Source organism: Hibiscus syriacus, unplaced genomic scaffold (assembly GCF_006381635.1).
Source record: "Hibiscus syriacus cultivar Baekdansim isolate YM2019G1 unplaced genomic scaffold, ASM638163v2 tig00111837_pilon, whole genome shotgun sequence".
Lineage (NCBI taxonomy): Eukaryota > Viridiplantae > Streptophyta > Magnoliopsida > Malvales > Malvaceae > Hibiscus > Hibiscus syriacus.
The window spans coordinates 2330877-2356471 of record NW_024063194.1 but is presented as its reverse complement, the minus strand read 5'-3'; positions in this window follow the sequence as shown (position 1 = coordinate 2356471).

Genomic DNA, 25595 nt, shown 5'->3' with positions numbered 1-25595 from the left:
CCAATGGAAGGGTTCATAATGAGAAGAATTCGTCCGAAGTGAGTAAAAGTTTTAAATGGAAGAATTTGTAGCTTAGAGATTTGAACATTTCAGACAAAAAATGGTGCCTTTTGTGTTCGTTCCATTCTCATTTCACAACAATGAGTGAAGAGGGGCAACTGTAAGCAACATTTTTGTCCAAAAAATTAATTAAAAATAAAAAATGTCAAACAAAAAATCAATGCCCTGCCAAGCCCGTACCCGTGTCCATACTACTTCTCAGCAACACCATCCTAAACTCACCAATTATTGCTACTCACCATTCCCTGCCATTAGCTCCACACATGGGATCTCCTCTTGAGATAATATGAAAGAAAAAGAAAAAGAAATGAGAAAAAGAAGAGCAAGCCACAACCATAAAAATCAAAAAGTATTTGACCCAAAAAAGAAAAGCAGGAACCCACAGCAAAACTACAAAAAAGGGAAGAAAAAAAGGGAAGAGCTTACAATCGCGTCTTCTATGATGGTAAATCTTGTGACCAAATGATAAATCAAAAAAGCTAACTGAAGAAGAAGACTGAGGAGAACAACATAACTCGGAATATAAACGATCAAACGACGGAATAATCAGATCAAAATAGTGGAAAGTCAAACATTTTTTGGTTTTTTCATGGAGTTAAAGGAAACTTCTCGCAAAACCAAGACCAAATCTAAGCTCCTGGCATTGAGATGAACTTTCCCTTGATGTTTAGAACCGAACGACCACTGGATACCAACGACAGGCGGTGGTTCTCCCTTCCCCGGTGAAATGTCATAGCTTTCTTCCTCTATGTTTGCTTAACTAGATGAAGAAAAGAGCTCTTTCAAATATTTTTGATGCTTTACGTGAACATGTATTAATGCATTGGTCATATTGTGAATGAAGCCATCTTAAGTTTTAATGAATATTGAGTTGGCCTCTTTTCTTAGATTATTGTATTTTACTCCCTCGTGTTTGCCTTTGTATAAGAATATGTTATGCTTGGGATATTTGCGTGAGAAAGGCCTAATCCTTGTAAAATTCTTATTGCAGTCACAAAGTATACTTTTCAGTTTGCCGACTATAGACCTTGACTGTTGATTTTCTTGCTCTTTAATCACCATCTATATATTGTTGTGTCTTGGGTAAATTTGTTAGCTTAGTAATTTTTTTCTTTGATTATATTTTTATTAATATTTTAGTCCTATAAGTTGTTTCTATGCAATATATATGTGTTTTCTTATTTGTTGGTATATAATATAATTTCTTATCATGAGTTACATATATATGTATGTAATATATATATATATACATATATATTATTTATTACAGTTTCATACTATATATTATATATTTGTTTCATATGTGTAGTTGTGATATATATATATATATATATATACTTTGTTCATTTTGTTATTATTGTCTTTTTACAGTTATAATTCTAAAATATTTTAGTTAGTGTATAAAATGTTTTACTATCAATTTTTACTTATTTATTTTACCTTATATAAATATCATGGTTTCTATTTGCATGCATTTTCAAGGATGCTCGTTGTAGAATAGGCGTGAAAAGCACCACTCTACAGGAGAATTACGATTCGATGACATTCAAATGATAAATGAACTTGAATTTAATTAATCAATGTTCAATAAATGGATCATAATTTAATTTTCTATTCAAATTTATATTTTTCACCACCATGACAACATAGAAGCAATTAGGTACCAATTTTTTGGATTTATGGGGGTGGTAACCCTTCCCCATGCATAATCGGCTCTCGAACCTAAAATTAATCTTTGATAAGTGCATACCAGTTTTTTGTCTTAAAATTGATTTTTCTTAAAATTGTTTAAAAGATGTTTTTAGGTGTTCGACCTACCTAACTCAAAGATCGATGGCGGCTCCAAATCAATTTAAACAAAATAATCAAAAAAATTAATTTTTCCTTAATAAGTCATACTTTAGGTTTTCATCGCATTTATAAAAAAAGACATTGTGACAACTTGACAACTCCACTGGGGATACTTTAGAGAGTTAGGTTGTAAGTCGCTTATACATTGTCATAGTGGTGGAAATTGCGAATTCGAGTATGTAGTTAGCTTATGATAGTTTTATTAAATTTCACATTATTTCTTTAAGTAAATAATTATACTAATGTTCAAATTCATGTTTTCAACTTCACCAAAATTTCTTTCAAAGTACTACTTTTATTTTTTTTGGTCGAAGGTTTGTGTGTTCCTCCTCACACACTTCATATGCGTTTACATGACATAAGCTCTACTTCCAAGCTCTATCCCAATTAAGTAGGGGTGAACGCTTTGATCTCATAAGAATTTATTCTTTGTATAAGACTTATCAAATAACCTTTGGGGTACACATTCCTTATACCTTCATCGGGATTTATTCCTCGTATGGGTATAAGGAAGTGAATCTCCTCGAATTGAACTAGATCCGTTTAAGCCTATAATGGGTGAGGATTGAGGGTTTGGCATCCCAATGGGGCACCTAAAAACATGGAGAATTCTAGTACCTTTCCCTGCTAGAGCCGAAACCATATATATAGTGAACCATAGAATGGTCATCCTAGGTAGAGCCCTACATAACCTCTGTCTATTAGTAGGTACCAAAATAAGTGTACACGAAGGAGAAATGACTTTAAACATTTACATTTTTCTTTAAATTCAAATAATATATTTCTTTTGGAATGAAAGATTTGAACTAGATACCGTGCGGATAAGATTAATTTCTTGAAATAAATAATTTTGGGCAGAAAGCATCTCCATATAGGATTGTTGTTTAATAAAAGTATGTTTGGGTAGATATCATGATTGAGTAGGTGTTATATTTATCTTTTAATAGCATTTTTAACTCCATTGATAATCTTGCATGTACTAATTCATTTCTTCTCATTTTTTTGTGTCATTTATCGTTTTTTTTGCATTGCATTGTCATGACATAATGGAAATGCGTTTATCAGCATTTGAATACCAAATATAAATGTTTAATAAAGGAAAACATTTTCAATCAAATAGTCGCATACACATACATGCAGGGATGGCTAGAGGAAGTCTAGAGAGAACTGTTGGGACCGTCAGCACACCCCACAGTGCAGTGGAAACAAAACTCGACGGTCTCACCAATGATCCAAGTACGTAAAACTAAAATCGGGTGGAAGGGATGCGAATACTTATAGCGGGTTCCATGAAAAACAGCAAGGACAGCAACGAGAAGTGGTGATCATGAACTGTTTGAATTGAAGGCCTCCATGAAAACATGTCTCGGCCTCTACTTAGTTCACCCGATTGAGGGCAAAGTTTTCTTTTTCCTCAAAACTATTTTTAAGAAAATGGCTGAAGTATATGTGTGTGTGAAAACAGCTGCTAGACCTAACACACCCTTTTATATCCATTACCCTAACATCTTAGGGTTTTTAAAGTTATTTCAAATTAATAACTAAAATATTATTTAATTAATTCAATTAAATATACATTAAAGACTTATAATCTGAATTACAATATTTAATGTTTATTTAAAACTTATTTAATTATTCCAAATTATATATATACCAAATAAAAGAGTTTTAATCTAAATTACATTCTTTTAATGCTTGCTTACTATATTCGAGATAATTAAAATCATATGTATATCAAATATACATATATTAACTCTATATATATTTTAGTAACATACACCAAATTGTACACTTTTGCTCATTTCAATCCTAGGGTGCGACTCTGTAGGTTCTTGTAACGTTAGTAGTAATTATTAGAACAATTCTAATATTAAATACAATGAGTGACATCTAGCAATATATCATTGTCACCTAAGTTACAAGAAATTATGATTCGACATATTATCTTCATGATTAAATCTTTTATGTATTACATCCTTATGTCCTTTATATCTAGAATCGGCACAAGTCTTAGAATAATCACACTTGTAGTGCCCATCTATTGTTTCTTGATATCTAGAATAGACTATAATTAACGAATAATTTATGATATCACATATAAACTTATTCGAGCATGGCCATGCATTTCTAGTCTCACTCAATCAAGTGGCTTGTGATATATTTCCTATTATGTAGGAAGGACAAATCCTATCTTAACCATATACACCCACTACATATATCGAGATATATTCAATAATATTTTTTTATAGTGCAACCAGTTACGAAGCATGTTTAAGTGTATCAAAACATACAACAATATATATTGGGATGACATTGATATCAAGTCTGAGGGTCATACATATAGTCATCACCATGAGTAATGTTATGACCGTTACATAATAATCCAAGACATATGCTCATGATAGGACAATCCAATAAATTGTTCTCTAACAATATAATCAAGTATCAATTCTGACATCTCTATGTCAATGACAACTCCTTGTCATCAATCAATAACACGTTAGTCTTAAGCGTATTATTATTGTCCATGCCCATAATAATACTTGACTATGAATTTTTTAATAATGTTATTATATGGACTTTATTATCTTTAAGTTTATATTAAACACAGACATATAACTGAAAATAGTAGTGGCAATGCCTCTATTCAATAAAATCGGTAAATAAATGTATTATTACAATCTTAATATGATTGGTCTTTGGGCATACTCTAACAATATCCCACTAGCACTAAGACCAATCACTCATATATCTAATACCGAGTGACTCAGTTTGACGATCATGCCTATGTTGTATAAGGGGCTTCATCAAGGGATCAACAATGTTGTCATTCCTGTGTACTCTGTATATTTCCACATCTCCTCGATCTATGATCTCTCGAATGAGATGAAAGCGACTAAGAATATTTTTGGATCATTGATGAGATATGGGTTTCTTTACTTATGCAATGGCTCCATTATAGTCACAACGGAGTTCTATAACATCAAATATGATAGGAACAACCCCTAATTCCAATATAAACTTCTTGATCCAAACAACCTCTTTTGCTGCTTCACTGGCTGCAATGTATTCAACCTCTATTGTAGAATCAGCTACTATGTCTTGCTTCAAACTTTTCCAGCTCACAGTAAATCCTTTAATACAAAACACAAAACCCATTGCGATCGATCGTGAGTCATCCTTGTCAGTTTGGAAGCTGGCATCAGTATAACCTTTTATACTAAGCTCTTCTTCCCCTCCATAGACAAAAAATTTATCCTTAGTTCTTCTTAAGTACTTAAGGATATTTTTAACCGCAACCCAATGATTTTCATCAGGGTTCACTTGATACCGACTCGTCATGCTTAAAGCATACGATATATCTGGTTGAGTACATTTCATGGCATACATGATAGAACCAATAGCCGAAGCATATGGAATCTTATTCATACGTTCTATTTCTTGTGGAGTTGAAGGATACATTTCCTTCGAAAGAGAAATGCCATGTCTCATAGGCAAAAATCCTTTATTGGATTCTTCCATACTGAACCTTTTCAGCACTTTGTCTATATATCTACTTTGACTTAGACCTATGCTCATGACGGGTAATGTTATGATCGTTACATAATAATCCAAGACATACGCTCATGATGGGTCAATCCAATACATTGTTCTCTAACAATATAATCATGTATCAATTCTGACATCTTTATGTCAATGACAACTCCTTGTCATCAATCAATAACACGTTAGTCTTAAGCGTATTATTATTGTCCATGCCCATAATAATACTTGACTATAGATCTTTTAATAATGGTTATTATATGGACTTTATTATCTTTCAGTTTATATTAAACACATACATATAACTAAAAATAATAATGGCAATGCCTTTATTCAATAAAATCGGTAAATAAATGTATTATTACAATCATCATATGATTGGTGTTTGGGCATACTCTAACAATATCCCACTAGCATTAAGACCAATCACTCACATATCTAATACCGAGTGACTGAGTGTGACGATCATGCCTCTGATGTGTAAGAGGCTTCGTCAAGGGATCAACAATATTGTCATCCATGTGTACTCTGCATATTTCCACTTCTCCTCGATCTATCATCTCTCAAATGAGATGAAAGTGCCTAACAATATATTTGGATCATTGATGAGATCTGGGTTCCTTTGCTTGTGCAATGGCTCCATTATTGTCACAATGGAGTTCTACAACATTTGATATGTTGGGAACAACCCCTATTTCCAATGTAAACTTCTTGATCCAAAAACCTCTTTTACTGCTTCACTGGCTACAATGTATTCAGCCTCTGTTGTAGAATCAACTATTGTGTCTTTCTTCAAACTTTTCTAGCTAACATCACATCTATTAATATAAAACATAAACCCCGATTACGATCGTGAGTCATCCTTATCAGTTTGGAAGCTGGCTTCAGTATAACCTTTTATACTAAGCTCTTCCTCCCCTCCATAGACAAGAAATTTATTCTTAGTTCTTCTTAAGTACTTAAGGATATTTTTAACCGCAACCCAATGATTTTCACCAGGGTTCGCTTGATACCGACTTGTCATGCTTAAAGCATATGATACATCTGGTCGAGTACATATCATGGCATACATGATAGAACCAATAACCAAAGCATATAGAATCTTATTCATCCGTTCTCTTTCTTGTGGAGTTGAAAGACACATTTCATTCGAAAGAGAAATGTCATGTATCATAGGCAAAAATCCTTTCTTGGATTCTTACATACTGAAGCTTTTTAGTTCTTTGTCTATATATGTACTTTGACTCAGACCTAGAAGTCGTCTAGATCTATCTCTATAGATCTTAACTCCTAAGATATACGCTTCCTCACCCAAATCTTTCATAGAAAAACAATTACCTAACCAAGTCTTAACAGACTGTAAAGTAGGTATATCATTTCCTATGATGAGTATGTCGTCTATATACAAGATTAGGAAAAAAAACAATGCTCTCACTAGCCATGTTATAAACACAAGGCTCATCTTCATTTCTGATAAAACCAAACTCTTTGATCGCATCATTGAAATGAAGATTCCAGCTTCGAGAAGCTTGCTTTAGTCCATAAATAGACCTCTGTAGCTTACAAACCTTTCCAGTATTTCCTGGAATAAAAAAACCTTCTAGTTGTGTCATATACACATCCTCTTTTAGTTTTCCATTAAGGAAAGTAGTTTTGATGTCCATTTGCCTGATTTCATTATCATGGAATGCAACTATTGCTAGCAAGATCCGGATGGACTTAAACATAGCTACAGGGGAGAATGTTTCGTCGTAGTCTACACCATGAACTTGTCGAAAACCTTTAGCGACTAATTGCCCCTTGTATGTTTGTACATTACCATCCATGTCGGTTTTCTTCTTGAAATCCCATTTACACCCTATAGGTTTAACCCCTTCAGGTGGTTCAACCAAAGTCTATACATGGTTTACTGTCATGGAATCCATCTTAGATCTCATGGCTTTAAGCCATTTCTCAGAGTCTGGGCTAGACATTGCCTCTTGATAAGTCCTGGGCTTTGATTGATCCATAGGAAGAACATCTCCATGTGTCGTAACGAGAAATCCAAATCTCTCAGGTGCACGACGTTCTCTTATGGGTCTGCGTAGTGGTTGTTTTTCTAAATCTGTTGAATACTCCTCAACAACTTGTTAAACATTATCAACTACAGGTTCATTGATCTGTTGTTCTTTAGCTTCTCCAAGTTCAATATTTCTACCCTTCCCTTTCTTTGAGAGAAATTATCTTTCGAGAAAAACTAATGTTTGAGTAATAAACACTTTGTTCTTGGTAGGGTTGAAGAAATAATATCCCTTAGTTTCTTTAGGATATCCAACAAATACACACTTATGGGATTTAGGTTCGAGCTTGGTAGACATCGAATGTTTTATATAAGCTTCATAACCCTAAATCTTCATAAAAGACATACTAGGACGTTTCCCAGTCCATATCTCGTATGATGTCTTTTGAACCGATTTACATGAAAATAATGTAGTATGAAAGCGGCTGTTTCAAGTGCATGTCCCCAAAAAGAAGTCGGAAGATCACTATGAATCATCATCGATCGAACCATGTCTAAGTGTTCGATTCCTTTTTTAAAAAACTCCATTCCACCATGGTGTACCAGGTGGTGTAAGCTGTGAGACAATCCCACATTCTTTCAGGAGTTCATCAAACTCTATGCTTAAGTATTCTCCACCTCGATCTGATCGAAGTGTTTTAATACTCTTTCCTAGTTGATTTTGTACTTCATTTTTAAATTCCTTAAACTTTTCAAGGGCTTCAGATTTATGGCGCATAAGATAAATATACCCATACCGACTGAAGTCAGTGGTGAAAGTAATGAAGAAATGGAATCCACCTCTGGCTTGTGTATTCATTGGTCCATATACATCACTATATACTAACCCCAATAAATCACTTGCTCTCTCACCTTTACTATTAAAAGGAGCTTTAGTCATTTTTCTCAACAAGCAAGATTCACATACATCATATTGTTCGAAAACAAATTAATCTAAGAATCCATCTTTATGGAGTTTTGATATGCATTCTCATTTATATGTTGTAAATGACAATGCCAAAGATAAGTTTGATTCGAGTCATTTGTTTTTGATCTCTTTGTATTTATGTTATAAATGGTGTTTTCTTGATCCAAAATAAAAAGACCATTAACCAATTATGCCAAACGATAAAAAACATTATCGAGATAAAAAGAACAACAATTATTCTTAACTTTAATCTCAAAACCAATCTTGTCCAAACAAGAAATAGAAATAATGTTCTTAGTCAAACTAGGCACAAAATAACAATCCTCTAAATTTAAATCAAGTTCATTAGACAAAGATAAAACATATGTCCCTATAGCTAATGCAATAACTTATGCTCCATTTCCCACTCGTAGGTCTACGTCTCCTTTAGCCAGATTAATTCTCTTTTGCAGTCCCTGTACAGAAGTACAAATTTGAGAACCACAATCGATATCTAATACCCAAGAAGTATATGTTTTGCTTTTGCCTTCTTGACCTCTTCACATTAAACAGGGCAGTTTCTCTTCCAGTGTCCGGTCTTATCGCAGTGGAAACATTTTTCTTCCTTGGTAACTCCCCCTTTGGGTTTCAATGCATTTTTACCTTTTGGTTTGGCCTTAACATTGCCCTTAGACTTTGCCACTACCTTTTTATTTCCCTTTTCTTTGTCCTTATAGACCATCAGAATGGGCTTAGGTCCAACCTTTTTCATATTACTTTCAGCAGTTCGTAACATGCCAAGTAACTGTGGCAAAGTCTTGTTAACTTCATTCATATTGAAATTAAAGAAAAATTGGATAAATCTATCTAGGATTGATTGCAGGATAACATCGGTAGCCAATTCATCTTTGAGAAGAAATCCCAGCTTTTCCAAAGTTTGGATGTAGCCCATCATCTTGATGACATGAGCTCCTACAGGAGTTTCCTCTGCCATTTTGCATTGAAATAGAGCTTTATAGGTCTCATATCTCTCTTGACGTGCTTTCCCTTTATATATTTCTTTGAGATTTTTAATTATTTCATATGCAACCATGTCCTCATGTTGCTTCTGAAGCTCAAGAGTCATGGTGGGAAGCATTAGACATCCAACATCTAACATATCATCCATATGTTTCCTGAATTTTTCTTTGTCGGATCTTAAAGCATTAGCTTCCTGTTCATCAGGAACAGGTTCCTCAATCACATATTCCTTCCTTTCATGTTGGAGAACAATTCTCAAATTACAAAACCAGTCAAGGAAGTTTATGCCATTAAGTTTATCTTTCTCAAGGAGTGATCGGAGTAATAAAGTGTTGTTTGCCATTAAATCTACAACAATAGAAATATTAAAGTAAGTAAATTTACCGAATTAAAATTTATAAATAGGACTTTATTTACAAATTACTACCACTATTTTATTCAAAATTAAAAACTCTCTCTGTTTTATTTTCGGAAAAATTCAACGAAAATTTTTCTAGTGGGTGAGGATCCGTAATACATCAATTTCTTAAATCAGCTTTGGTTTTTCTTTTAGGATAGTGATTATTTAGGTAAGTAACACTTGACTAGTTACAGATCATGTAACTCCTCATTTTGGTGAACAACTTTTGTTCAAGTCATCTCATGCCTTATCCAAATATTTAACCTCTACGTTTATAATCCTATTAGAATAACCTAGCTAAGTTATTACCAATATCTCAACCGGTGAATATCACTTGCTTATTCTTCGCATTTAACCAAGATATATTTATGTGCCAATGCTTTGGCAAGATGAGAAGAGAAATACAACTGAGATATAGAAAGGCACGACTTGTAGACCGTATTTCAAATAAAACCATTGTAAATTGACAAGGGGCTATAACCATACATGTCAAACACCGTGGAAAACAAACATATCATATATATATACACGTTGTTATGCCTTTGTTAAAATTTTTAACATGGGCCTTCAATTTGTACTGCTGATGAGGGGTCAAGGGGCGAAGGATTTTTTGAAAAATAGTACTTCTGTTTATATAGAAAAACCTCACGATTTGATAACACTTATCAACAAAATCGTGATTTTGGAATTTTTAATCCCGAATGTTTTTCTGCATCGGAACAAGCTTTGTTCCACTACCAAACGTGATCTGCTATTGTACTCCCACGGATCATCATGTCAACAATTGACATATGGATTTCGTAAAACCCTTGCAGCAACAAATAGATTGAAAAACAAATTAATAAAATTAGCATATTAATAAATGGTTGTCCCTTGTTCCCATATGTAATGGGGTAAGGGGGAGGTAAGATAGTAGGCTGCCCCCAACACCAGGTTGAGAGCAACTTCCGTAGAAGACCTCCGAATTATGAAATGCCCTCCGTGAGACTCCATCCCATGACTTCAAGGTTAAGAACCTTGTGCTCTACCAACTGAGCTGGATAGTCATCTCAAAATTAGCATATTAATCATTACGGTTATCGATTCGAACAATGATATCATGCATATTTGCCGAAAACGATAAACTAGAACATGCATCTCATACATATTTCAGCAACCAAGAATTTAACCCAAATTCGGATCGTACAAGTGGATCTGATACCACTGTTGGGACCGTCGGTTCACCCCATGATGCAGAGAAAACTAAACTCGACAGTCTCACCAACGATCCAAGTACGTAAAACTAAAATCGGGAGAAAGGGATACGAATTCTTACAGCGGGTTCCTTGAAAAATAGCAAGGACAACAACGAGAAGTGGTGATCACGAATTGTTCGAATCAAAAGCCTCCATGAAAACACGTCTCAGCCTCTACTTAGTTCACCTGATTGAGAGCAAAGTTTTCTTTTTCTCCAAAACTACTTTTGAGAAAATGGCTGAAGTATATGTGTGTGTTAAAACGACTTATAATATGAATTACAATCTTAATGTTTATTTAAAACTTATTTAATTATTCTGAATATATATTCCAAATAAAAGAGTTGTAATCTAAATTACATTCTTTTAATGCTTACTTACTATATTCGGGATAATTAAAATCATATGTATATCAAATATACATATCCTAACTCTAGATATATTTTAGTAACATACAACAAATTCTACACTTTTTCTCATTTCAATCCTAGGGTGTGATCCTGTAGGTTCCTGTAACATTAGTAGTAATTATTAAAACAATTATAATATTACATACAATGAGTGACATCTAGCAATATATCATTGTCACCTAAGTTACAAGAAATTATGATTCGACATATCATCTTCGTGATTAACTCTTTTATGTATTACATTTTTTTTTCCTTTATATCTAGAATAGACACAAGTCTTAGAATAGTCACACTTGCATAGCTCATCTATTGTTTCTTGATATCTAGAGTAGACTATAATTAACGAATAATTTATGATATCATAGATCAACTTATTCGAGCATGGCCATGCATTTTTAGTCTCACTCAATTAACTGGCTTGTGATATATTTCCTATTATGTAGGAAGGACAAATCCTATCTTAACCATATACACCCCACTACATATATCGAGATATATTCAATAACAATTTTTATAGTACAACTAGTTACAAAGCATGTTTAACTGTATCAAAACATAAAACAATTTATGTTGGGATGACATTGATCTCAAGTCTGAGGATCATACATATAGTCATCACCATGAACAATATTTTGGTCGTTACATAATAATCCAAGACATATGCTCATGATGGGTCAATCCAATACATTGTTCTCTAACAATATAATCATGTATCAATTAAGACATCTCTATGTCAATGACAACTCCTTGTCATCAATCAATAACACGTTAGTCTTAAGCGTATTATTATTGTCCACACCCATAATAATACTTGACTATGGATCTTTTAATAATGTTATTATATGGACTTTATTATCTTTCAGTTTATATTAAACACATACATATAACTGAAAATAATAGTGGCAATGCCTTTATTCAATAAAATTGGTAAATAAATGTATCATTACAATTATCATATGATTGGTATTTGGGCATACTCTAACAAGAACAAATATAAAGCATTAACCTACTTTAGACTAATCGAGTGCATGTCTGTAAAGATGGAAAATATTGTAATAGTGAAGACTTTTTCCTCTAATGAAACTTGTTTTATGATATTCATCTTCAAGAACAACACTTATTGAATCCACATTTTCATATTTGCATTCTGCATTGCATTTATTTAGGAATTTTTACATGCATTGATCATGGATACATGGTTTTATTTTAGGGAGGACTCTGAGAAGGTGCTTCTAATTGCACAACTTCATTCAAACAGTGCTAAGAATGGAAGCAAAATTTGAAAAACTGAAGAAAGAATTGGAAGAGAATTTACAAAGGATGCAAATAGATTGGGAAGCTAAAATAGAGCAAGCGTAAGGTCTAAAATTTAGGGGCATGGACATTTGATGTGTAATGGGGCATTATGATCAAGAAAGGGTTATGGCATCCATCAGGAATTTTTCTTGCACTCTCATAAAAAACATTTCATTTTGTTTGAACTTGTTTTTCTTTCTTTCTTCCTATGTTGAAATTCTTTCAAAGCATTTTACACTCAAACATTTTAAATAAAATGTTACCTTATGAGGGTTATGAGGAATGAAAAAAATTTAATCTTGAAATTCTTGGAATATCAACTAAATTAAAAGCTGTTTAATAATTGAGGTTATAAATCTTTGAAAAATGACAAGATTGAACCTCTGCAAAACAAGGACCCTTGATTCTAATCTAAAAGATACACCAGAATATCACACCCTTCTCTTACTAGGACCAAGATAATCATCTACTACTACGAAGAGACAATCAAGGGGCTTAGGATTTAGATATTTGTTATGTGTATGATATTTCAAAGCTTATTAGATTATACTTCTATGGATGATGTTTGATGAAGATCATGACCTTCACAGATGGAATAATTAAGTAGATAAATTTAGTTTAGGTCATTTGCTTGGAAATTAAATTCTAAATATGAAATTCACTTACTTTTAACGACACCATAATGAAATATTTTAATAAGGTAAATGCAATAAAGCTAGATCTATTCCGCTAAAGCAATTTGTTAGAGAAATAACTCAAAAGCCCTAGCTTTATGAGTAGATTATATTCAAATCGTGACATTGATCGGATACCTAGCAATTTGGTGTTTGCTCCACTATGGCTGTCAAGTAAAAGACTTTGTGACAGGATGAATCCCTCATCTATGCCAAAATAATGGAAAACTAAATCAAAGCAATAAATTTCAAGGAAACGACAAAAGTTCAAGGTTCGAATTAATAAGGAGTGTTGGTGGACGATGGACTAAAGGGTTTTGAGAAACATCTATTATAGTCAACTTAACACAAGCACTCAATAATTATGTTTTTAGACTGATATTTCTATACTGCCTCTACTAAATGAGTATATGAAGCTTGAACAAATGGAAGATTTCAGAGAACTGAAATAGAAATTTTCTAAAAGTCTAGCAATTGACTATGCTAGTTACATCCTTTTGTCTACATCTGATTAAAATGCCAAGTCATGAAAGGGGGCTTGTCATAAGGTTCACAAGGACTGATAAAAGAAGAAGAAAGATGAATCGATGAAATAAACCTCAAAATTTAGGTAAATAACCTGAAAACCAACCTGTCAATCCTGACATTTGCCAAGAATTGTAATTATAAAATATTAAAGGCACAATTAATTCTTTTGATATTCAATGAACTCATGTTTTCTGATCTACTCCAATAATGAGTCCAAAGATGGGGGCTTTATTTTAGTTTCTTCAACAATAAAAATTCACATATTTTTTTAAATTTATTCATTGAATTTTTTCAAAGGAAGAAAAACATTTTCAAACAAGATAATCTCTCGGTAAGTATATATTGAAATTCAACAAATATCTCTCAGACACAGAAGTTCATGATCGAAACTGGGGCAAGGGAAGCTGAAATTTTTAGGTAAAATTTAATGGGGCAAGAAGAACAAATTGTCGCATGTCGAATTTTGCAAGAGTACACTCTGGTGCAAAATGAAGATAATCGAATCAGGAAGATAATAAAAACTGCTCGTGCGTCCATTGATCAAGAAAACATGCATCAACATAAACATACACGTCACATGAAATTGCACATTTGCATCATACATTCATCAGCGCGTGCAGTAAAAAATTTTGTTTCCCCTCTCGTAAGGAAGCCTTTATAATCACTTTTGAGAAAATAATTTCATTTTTCTCAAGATTTTCATCTAAGAATATCAATCTAGTCTTTCTTAAGACTGTTTTTCCTTAAAATCCTTATTTCATTTTTCTTAAAGGCCATTTTTCTCCTCTCACGAGGACATTATCTAATTTTCCTTTCTCAAGATCATTTTCTCTTCTCACAAGGAAAAATTTAAAAAATATATTTTCTATTAAAATAAAAATCAAATCAAATATATGAAATAAAAGTTATATTGACATCCATAAAAACATCCAAGATAGTCATTCATAAATGTATCATTTTTATAGATCTTTCAGGAAATAAAATTTTGGTGACGACTAGACATCCTAAACATGAAGGAACAACATCGTTCATGGATTTAACATCCTGAAGTGAATGATCAGAACTTCTAAACGCAACTAGATCTCATCAACATGAAGGAGCATATTGCCTGTCTCCCTTGAGACATTTTCTCTTGAAACAAATTTTTTCTCGCTTGAGATAGTTTCTCTTGAAACATAAACCTTTGAGATTGTTTCTCTTGAAACAAATTTTGTCTTGCTTGAGAAAGTTTCTCTTGAAACATAAACCTTTGAGGTTGTTTCTCTTGAAACATAAACCTTTGAGGTTGTTTCTCTCAAAACAAAGTTTCATCTCGGTTGAGGTAGTCTCCATTGAAACCCAAATTTCGCAGTTGTTTCACTTGAAACAAAATTGATCTCTCTTGAGATTATTTTCCTAAAAACAAATTTCATCTTGCTTGAGACGGTTTTCCCTTGAAACACAAATTTTGAAATTGTTTCACTTGAAACAAAATTGATCTCACTTGCGATTGTTTTTCTAAAAACATATTTTGTCTCGCTCAAGGTAGTTTTCCCTTGAAACACAAATTTTAAAATTGTTTCACTCGAAATAAAATTTTATCTCACCTGAGATAACTTCTATTGAATCAAAAAAAATTCCACTCAAATGTCAAATATTTGACAAGAATTCAAAGTTAGCAAAGACTTCGTTTTATAGTCCAATGACTGAAAAAGAAGATTTCAATTGAAATCAATCGCAGAAGAAGGTGGATTATCATTTCCAATAGAAGGGTTCATAATGAGAAGAATTCGTTCGAAACGAGTGAAAAGTTCAAAGTGAGAAGAACTTGTAGCTAGGAGATTTGAACAGTTCAGACAAAAAATGGTGTTTTATGTCTTTGATCTAGTCTTGTTTCACTCCAATAAGTGATAGGGGCAGTTGTAATCACCATTTTGTCCCAAAAAATTAATTAAAAGTACAAAAAAAGTCAAATAAAAATTAATTCCCTGCCAAGCCCTTACATGTGCCCATACTGCTTCATAGCAACACCATCCTAAGCTCACCAACTACTACTACTCACCATGCCCTGCCATTAGCTCCACGCGCACCATCTCCTCATATATAATATGCAAGAAAAAAAAGGGAGCAAGACACAACCATAATAACCAGTAAGTATTTGACCAAAAAAAAAAGACATGAATCCACACAAAAAAATAAAAAAAAGGGAAGAAAAGAAGGGAAGATCTTATTATTGGGTCTTCAATGATGACAGCTCTAGTGACCTGACGATAGATCCGAACGATCAACTGAAGGAGAATACCAAGGATAACAACATACCTCGGAACAAAAATGATCCAACGACGAATTAATCAGATTAAAATAGTGGAAAGTTGAAGTTTGTTTTGTTTTTTGTGCTAAAGGCCACTTCTTTCAAAACCAAGACCATATTCGATCTCTTGGTGTTGAGATGAACCTTCCCTTGAAGTTTGGAATTGAACGACCACCAGATACCAGTGATGGACGGTGGTCCTCCCTTCCCCGGTGAAACACCATAGCTTTTTTCCCCTTTGTTTTCTTAACTATATGAAGAAAAGAGCTCTTTCAAATATTTTTGATGATAGTCATATTGCACATGAAGCCATCTTAAGTTTGAATGAATATTGAGTTAGCCTCTTTTATTGGATTATTATATTTTAATCACTCATGTTTGGGTGTTGTGTGGGTGCTAACCCTTCCCCACGCATAATCAACTCCCTAACATAAAATAAAGCTTTAACAAGCGTATACCAAATTTTTTTTCTTAAAATTGATTTTTCTTAAAATTGTTTAGAAGACTTTTTAGGTGTTCGACCTACCTAACCCAAAGGTTCATGGCGACTCCAAATCAATTTAATCAAAATATACACACAAATTATTTTTTGCCCAAATAAGTCATAATTTATGGTTTTCATTGAAAATTTATTTGTTCATCAAAAAAGACATTACAACAGCTGCATATTGCATATTTACATTTTTTTCACATTTTTATATGTTGTTGTGTATTAGAAATTAAGTCATTTTAAAGCATATTACTTATTCATATTAAGCATATATTATAGGCTTTTAATATCTTGTTATATACTGCAAGGAATGTTGTTTTGGAAGCATGTTGGATGGAAACATGATAGACGACTACATTTAAAGGAATGAATGGGTACAAGAAGAGATATAATGATGGCAAGGAAGCATGTTCCTTCAAGCATAACCGAATTTAGGTGAAAGGAAACAAATCAAACTTAAAGAGACAAAAAACCTAATTGGATGAAAATGTAAAAGGATGCATTTAAAGGACATGTTCCTTCCTTCATACTTCTTCAATATAGGAAAAAATAATGAAGGGAAACAATTCAAATAAAAGGAAAATTTCTTCAAGGATAGGTGAAAACAAGAATGTACACATCTCAAGATAAGAACTTGACTTTACAAAAAGAATTAGATCATCAAAAGAAACATATTTTGCAATACCCCAAAATTTTGGTTAATGACCAAAATAAATAAATAGATAGTTTAGTGACCAAAGTAAAAATTAGGGAAAAGTTTAAGGACCAAGATGATAATTTTTCTAAAATATGTACTGTTACCCCGTGAATGAATAGTTTACCCTCAAGAATGACATTTTTTATTACTTTAATTTTTGGTACGAAATTTGTGTTAAAGGCTATAAAGTGTAAAGTTCGAGAAATTTTTTGACAATCAGATTGAATAAAAAATTCAAGATATTGCATTTGATGAGGGAAAGGTTAATAATGTAATTTTAAAGCTATAAAATGATAAGATTTAATATGGACCATTGTATTTAAGTTAAATCTCCATGTCAAATTCAAGTCGTTGGATGAAAAATTGCAAGACTATAATTATGGAATTTTACAAGGGAAAAATTAGTAACTACTAACTCTATGGATTAATCCTAACCCATGGAGGGAGATTTTAACATGTGGGATAACAGTCAACATTGGATATTAAGAGTATAATGGTCATTTTGTAATAAAAATAAATTTTAAATTCATTTTATTTTAAAAGATGACAAATGAATTTATTAACTGATTTGAAAATTTCAAGACTTCCTCCATCTTTTCTCTTCATAGTCATGGGTTGCTAAGGTAAGTGGGAAAATTTTCATTTTATTTTTCAAGTATTTTGGTTGAAATAAAATTTTGTTCTTCTTTGAATTCTCTTTAATTTGGTAACATTAATTTATGATATTGGTTGGTATTAGCTATGGATTTTGGAGAAATAAAGATTAGGGTTTATGGATGAAATTGGATTAAGTATTGGACTTGAAGGATTAATTTATCATATAGCTTCTCCATGCTTGAATCCAGCTGAATTTCATGGATAAGTTGATATACAAGGTTAGGACTTGAAGAAAAAAATTATGGAAGATTATTCAAGATTCTTTTGATGATTATCATGGAGGATTAAATGTTCAAGCTTTATAATGTTGTTTGAAGAAAAAGTTCAAGTGTGACTACACAATGATATATTTAACTATTAGGGTTTTTAATTACGAATTTAGGGTTTTAATGAAATTAAAGTGTTCATGTTGATTGCTATCATCTAAGCTTCATTTTGGTGGTGAAATTATTAAATTTGAAATTGAAATGTAAAAAAATCTTAATTTGGTCCTTGAAACTCTAAGAGAAATAAAATAGGGTTTTAGTGACACTTTGGTTAATTTGAAGTGTATGATGTGTAATTAATGCATGTGAGCCATCTAAGTTCTATTGAGGTGAAGTGATTAACAAACGAAATGAGTGGTAAATCATGCATTTTATACTACTTTTATGTTATATGTTATTTTAAAGGCTTGATATGAGCCAACTATATTGTATTGACATGATAATTATGATATTTATTATATGATGGAGATATTATTTACGTGTTAACAAGATAAGCGATCAATGATATATTCATGTTATGTGGAAAAAAATATTTAGGGTATGAACTTCCCATTGTGATATTATATGAAATGTTCAAAATATTTTTGTCTTTGATTATGAAGAACAAGTGATAATTAATGGTAAAGGCAATTGTATGTACATTGAGAGTTCTTGGTATAGTTGGCATACCATAAAGGTGGAGAATTAGCATTTACATTGAGTACATAGTAGAGTGTTTATGGTACTATTGTACGCTTAATAATAAATTACATAGTAGAGTGATAATGTTACTATGGTATTCCTGATTATTAGTACATTGATACAATGTTGATCGTATTTGTACAAGTGACTGGCATGAAAAGTGCATTCTCAATGACTCACATACCTTAAATTCTCATTTATATACGTTGGGATATGACATAAAAAAATATCATAAAGTGCAGGTTATGATAGATAAGTGATTTAGCATAAAATGTTTTATATTTGACTTAATGATTTCATGTATCTTTGAATTGGAAATGACTTTTGATATAAGTTCATTTTATATGCTCATATAATATTATATGATATATTTTGTAATTTCATTATATGATTTATTTTATATCATCAATATTTTTACTTTGTATTATTGATCATGCCTCACTAAGTGTATACTTAGCGTGTGATGAATTTTTTTCACGTGTAGGTAAAGAGCAAAGATCGGAGAAGAGAGTGTCGGGCATCTTATATATCGAGAAGCACACCTACAATATCAGTAATGAAATAAGTATGATTTATTCGATTTCACTAGTTGGCATGTATATGTTATTAGTATTTGATACAAACTTTACTCAAACACAGGTTGTAATAAGTTATAAACTAGCTTACGTTGGTAATAATAGTTTTAAAGAAACTAATTATTGTCGATTTTCAATAAGGTAAGTTTCATAAGTTTATGTGACATCTTTTACTCCTATTCGGTGACAAATATGGGAAGGGGTGTTATATTTATTCGTATCATATCTATATGTTTAGTTAGTTCTCATACTAAAATGAGTTTGTTTTGAGTCTCTAAATGTATGCATGCTACTAGGATGTCATGATTTCTAATACAATGTCATTTCGTTGGACTGTAATGGGTCAAGAAAGTTATGATAGATTTAAGAAGATATTAATAGAAGCTCATGTGTTAGTACGACTCAAATCTAGAAAAGATTATACAATTTCAAGGGAACCTATTGCTTTAGTGGATGCACTAAGTCAAAAGATACTCTCTCATTTAAGAACATTGATTGCACATTTTTCTATGAGAAAGGAAAGTGCATTGGTTGCTTAATGAATTCAAAACCTTCCTTGTTAGAACAAATCAAAGATAGTCAAAAGATGAAAATTGGTTGTCAAGAGTAGAACAAGTTGAGAAAGGAGTATACTTGGTGATGATGAATTTAAGCGGGAGCTTCATACAAAGGGACATTCTAGATGTGTCAAGACTTAAAGAGTTGAACTGGTGGACTAGCATGAAAAGAGCTATATAACTGAATTTGTTTCTAAGTGTTTAACTTGCTAATCGGGCAAAGCATAATATCAGGTGCCTTCAAGATTGTTACAACCAATTTTTATTCATTGATTGAACTGGAAAAAAGTTACAATGGATTTTGTATCGGGCTTACTACTAACACCAAGTAAAAAATATATAATTTAATTAATTATGGATAGATTGACTAATTCAACACACTTCATTCCAGTTCAAATCGATAATTTTATGGATGAATATGTTGACTTGTATATTTGAGAGATAGTTCAACTTCATGGGATGCTAGTATCAATTGCGTATAAAGAGATATGAGGTTTACTTCATGATTTTGAAAGTATTTGTATAAAGCTTTGGTAACTCAACTTAAATTTTATCTCTAGTTTTCAACTTAAGAGTGTTGTTAACTGATAAAAACGTTATTCATATCTAAATATAAAATATATTAAATATCAAGTCAATGAAAATGTATCTCTTAAAGTATTATCTTGTAAGAAGGTGCTACGGATTGGAAGAAAAGGGAAAATTGAGTCTGATATTTACTGATCCTTATGAGATTATGAAAAGAGTTGTTCTTATCGCATATTAACTACCTTTATCTCCTGAAATGAATAAAGATCATAATGTTTTTCATGTGTCGGTGCCTAGAAGTTATGGTTTTGATTCTTCTCTTGTCATCACTCCGAAAGAAATTGAAATATAATTGAATATGATTTAAGAAGAATATTCGGTAAAGATTATAACTTCTGGAATAAAAGAACTATGAAACAAGACAATCTCAATTGTCAAAATTCATTAGAGGAATCATAAAGTAGAGGGAGCTACTTGGGGAAAAACAAGAAAGTGATTAGAGAGTTGTATCCCCATCTAGTTGAACCAGGTATGTACAAAAATTGAAGGATGAATTTTTCTTAAGGGAGAATTCTAATACCCCGAAATTTTGGTTAAAGAAAAAAAATGAATAAATTGAAAATTTGGTGACCAAGATATAAGTTTGGGAAAATTTTATGGATTAGAATGGCAATTTCCACAAAATAGGTCTTTTTTATCCTATGAATAAAAAAATTACCTCTAAGAATGAAGGTTTTTTTACTATAATTTTCAATACGAAATTTCTGTTAAAGACTATAAAATGTTAAAGTTAGGGAAAAATTCGGATAATCGGATCGAATCAAAAATTTGAAACATTTTGCTTGACGAAATAAAAAGGGAAATAATTTCATTTAAAAGATTTAAAATGCTAAGATTTAATATGAAGCACTGGATTTGATTTGAATTTCCATGTTAAATCTCTGTCGTTGGATGAAAAATGGCAATCTTGTAATTATGGAATTCTACAATGGCAAAATTGGTAACTACTAACTCAATTGATTAATTTTGCCCTTAGATGGATATTTTGAGTTGTGCCATAATGGTGAGTATTGGATTTCAAGGGTAAATTGGTTATTTTGTAATAAAATTAAATTTAAATTCATTTTATTTAAAAGATGACAAATGACTTTAATATCTGATTTGAAAATTTCAAGACTTTCTCCATCTTTCATGTTCAATTGCATTGGTTGGTAAGGTAAATGGTAAAACACTTCAATTTGATATTTCAATTATTTTGGTTTAGATTTAAGGTGAAACCGTGAAATATAATTTTATTATCTTTTGAATTCTTTTCAATTTGATGCCATTGATTTATTGTTTTAGTTGGTATAAACTATGAAATTTGAAGAAAGAAAGATTATGGTTTATGGATTAAATTAGATTAAGTCTTGGACTTGAAAGATTCATTGTTTCTTTTCCATGCTTGAATCAAGATGAATTTCATGCATAAGTTGAAATATAAGGTTAGGCCATGAAGAAGAAAATTAGGGAAAATTATTCTAGCTTGTTTTGATGATTATCATGGAGGATTAAATGTTGTACAAGCTTTACAATGTTGTTTGAATAAAAAGTTCAAGTGTGAACAAACCATAGTATATTTGACTATTAGGGTTTCCAATTAGCGGTTTAGGGTTTTGATCAAATTGAAGTATTCATGTTGGTTGGCATTAGCCAAGCTTTAGTTTGATGGTAAAATTATTACCTTTAGAATTAAAATGTGAAAAACTCTAATTTGATCATTGAAACCTTAAAAGAGATAAAATATTTAGTGAAATTTTGGTATTCAAGGTTAGTTTGGAGTATATGAAATGTAGTTAGTTTTGATTGGGCATCAAATTTGTTTAGAGAATTCATTATATTTGTATGCATGGTTAGAATGGATTTTAACATATTTCTTTGATTTTAGTTTCTTTATAATTGATGCGTGTGAACCATCTAAGTTCTTAATAAAGGAAAGGATGAGAGCTCATATAAATCTTTCGGGAAGACTACATTTGGTTTATGTTTAAAGTGTCAAAGTGAGTCTATTTTTATGATGTATTTATGTTAAATGTAAACATTGGCTTGCAATGAGCTAGTGATTGAGTTACTATGGTAAGAAGTGACTCTTGGATATTATATTACTTTTTGATTCATACATTTAGGTTAAATTTCTTTTTATTTACAATATTAATAGAATTAGTGCATAAGCTAAAGAAGCAAAGTAATGAAATCTACCTAGATTTTATCATCTTGATAGTAGATTTCTAAAATCACCATAAATTTTATAAAAATTATTAGAAAGAGATTCTTATAACATTTTATTTGTAACACCCCTTCATGTTTTCAACATCGAATACGAGTCAGAGATGTCACATGAACTTATGAAACATTTCCTAATAGAGATCAATAAATATTTGTTTTTAAACCATTCATTTCAAAAACAATAAATTACAAACCATTTAATCGTGTAAAATTTAATTTCATTTTCTAACATTCAAATCAAATCCATTTTCAAGCAGCAACCTAGAGATTCATAACTCTAATATATAATAAATAAAACTCCTTAAAAACTGCTTAAACTAAAATTCATCTTAGTGTTAGTTTAAACTAGTTTTACTAAAATATGAACCTACAAATTCATTTTTATAACTAGTATACTTATATATTATTCAACAAAAAACTACTGGGTAAATTATTACAAACCCATTAAAACATAGTCATACCAAATCTCATTAACACATATGTGTATATATATATACATGCCAACTAGAAAATCAAAATACATCAATAAGATGTCATTACTTCTGGAGATGTATTCCTCGCTAGTAAATGCCAAATACTCCCTACTCCATTTGATATCACCTATTTGTGAAATTCATCATACATTAAGTATACACTTACCGAGGATTTTTCTAACATCCTAAACCCGAATGGGCCTAAAATGTCACATTGGGCCACCGAGGCAACCTCTCATTTTCCAAACATGATCATTTTCTTTTTAAAACATATAATGCAATATCAAAATAGACATTCATGATATTTATAAGACATGTTATAAATCGGAGCTCTATAACGCATAAATTAAAACCAAAATAGTACAAACTCAGAATTATAAACCTGAATACAATAATAAGGGTCCTATGAAAACATATGCCCACTAAAACTACAACATAGTACTTTGGAAGAGATGTTGGAAATCCTACTACGACGGTGCTCCACAAACCACTCAAGCTAATAACCTATGAACAGAAAACATCTAAACGTTGAACTTACACAACCCATTTATATAATCACTAAACTATAGCAGCATTGTGAGTCTCATAAAAATATGATACTAATTAATAGATACATGCATGATCTTAATCAAGTGCTTCCTAGTTAAGGTTTAACTATTCTAATGCTGAAGTAGGGTTCTCATTCTTCCCTTAATCCTTTGCTAAGAGTCTCGCCATGAATACACCTCTATTTGGTCTTTACCCACACTAACTATAGATGTTGTGCATTCTTTAAATTCGACACATGACACACTGATGTGCATTATCTGAATGGAAAGTTGACACTACGGTGCATTATCTGAATGCAAAGCTGACACTACGGTGCATTATCTGGATGTGACAATGACACTGCTATGCTCGTATATGATCTCACATAGTATCAGATACTAACCTACTATGAGGGGGTACTAATATAACATAGCATCATTAAAGTCCCCCTTTAACTGTTAAATGATGTCCTTGTATCACATAGTATCATGTAGAACATGGAGGGGGAATTATAGTATCACATATCATCGATAATTCCTACTCAACTTAACAATTGTCTTGATATCACATAACATCAAGCAAAGCTTTTCTAATAACTATTATACTGGACGGATGCAACTACACATGCATGGATGAGGGCCCTAATGTCGCATAACATTGATAACGCCTCACTAGAGCAACTAAGATAGCCTGGATACACCCTAGTATAGTGAGACACACTAAAGTGAGGTCATTGTCCCACTAGTTACTATCTGGCCATATAACATCCTAAAATCCGGGTTGGTAGTTTGGATCAATGGTTTGATAAAATTTCAATATTTTGGAAAAAAGTAATAATTTTGAGATTTTTTAAAGTAAAAATTATTTTAGAATATTATTGTTGATTTTGACTTGGGTTAATTGGGTAAGTAAATTGAATAAGTTTAAAAATATGATTTTAGTGACTAAAATGAAATATGATCGAATTATCAAAATCTATGAAGCGATTATACCAGGAGTTGATATTTTCTCCTTATTTACTTATTTTATTCAGAACTTAAATTTTGATTCTATGATATGAGCATTATGATGATGACATTTGAACAATAAGCATGATTAAAGATGAGCACGATGTTACCTTGTGATGCATATACAATTTTACAACATATGTTTGTAATCGATTATGAATTTAAAATTGACGAGTGAAGACATTTTTTTGTTCAAGAATAAGTGAAGGCAATTCACTATTCTATTCGAGTTGATCATGACAACCACCTTAGTTTTGAAAATGAATATTTATTTGTATATTCTATGCATCACTTGACAACTTTTTATGGTGAACTTGTCTTAATTAGTAATTATTCTTATTGGAACTTTAGATATGAAAGACATTCCTAGGAATGAGTACTTAATGTTTTAGAAGTGTGATTGTAAGTGATATGAGGCAAGGTCTTTACATTGAGCTTTTCTACAAGAAGTTATACGAGGTAAGGTTGGTGCATTGAGATTTGGTCTAAAATGTTGAAGTTGGGACCTATGTAAGTCCAAAATAAAAGGTGTGGTATGGAGTTGGTTTATCCATTGATAAGTTGTGTTTTGAACAAATACCAACGATTTTAAAATGAATTTATTATGTGTAATGTGTGT